Source organism: Buceros rhinoceros, unplaced genomic scaffold (assembly GCF_000710305.1).
Source record: "Buceros rhinoceros silvestris isolate BGI_N320 unplaced genomic scaffold, ASM71030v1 scaffold1699, whole genome shotgun sequence".
NCBI lineage: Eukaryota > Metazoa > Chordata > Aves > Bucerotiformes > Bucerotidae > Buceros > Buceros rhinoceros.
In genome coordinates, this window is record NW_010430698.1 from 24,017 (window position 1) to 24,714 (window position 698).

A 698-nucleotide genomic window follows, 5' to 3' on the forward strand; every position below is an offset into this window, starting at 1 on the left:
GGAACTCGAGGGCGGGCAAGGGAAAGCCCCCCAAAAACATCTCTTCCTCCTTTCCTGGGGGGGTCCAGGCGAAAGGGTGCTGCTGTGGAGGGGAAGGGGAGCGGGCAGAGCTTTGTCCCGCGGTTGTGACACACGGGGAGGGAGCAGCTGAGTCCATCAGAAATAAATCAGAGGGGATGAAGCTCCGCAATGAGTGTCTCCGAGCCACCTGCCGAGCCTGTGTGACAAAGAGGGGGGAGAAAACAAAAAACCAACAAACCAACAGACTGCATATGTTTTTGCTTTAAAAGAGAGATTGTTTTGACTGGGAAGAGAAGTTTCCTCGGCCTCATCTTCCCTTTGCAGGGTGAGGAGGCAGGCGACAGGCAGGACGGACGGACGAGGAAGGCACCCAGAGCTGGCATCTCGGAGGTGACAGTATCTCAGGGCGTGGTGGCTTCAGCCCCCTACTCCTTTACGTGCCGGATCCGCCCTTAAGGCTGCGAAGGAAGAGAGTCCCTTAAACGCCCGGGCCAGGGAAGCCGAATTAACCCCCTAAATGCGGCCACCAAACGCCTAAAGGAGGAGTGAAGGAGCGGCCCCCCGGGCCCAGCAGCACACCCAGCCCGTGTCCTCCTTCCCTGGGCTAAAAGAAAACCGCAGGGATGAACCTGGTGAGAGCCAGGGGTGCCCCGTAGCCCCAGCAGCCAGGCTCCCGC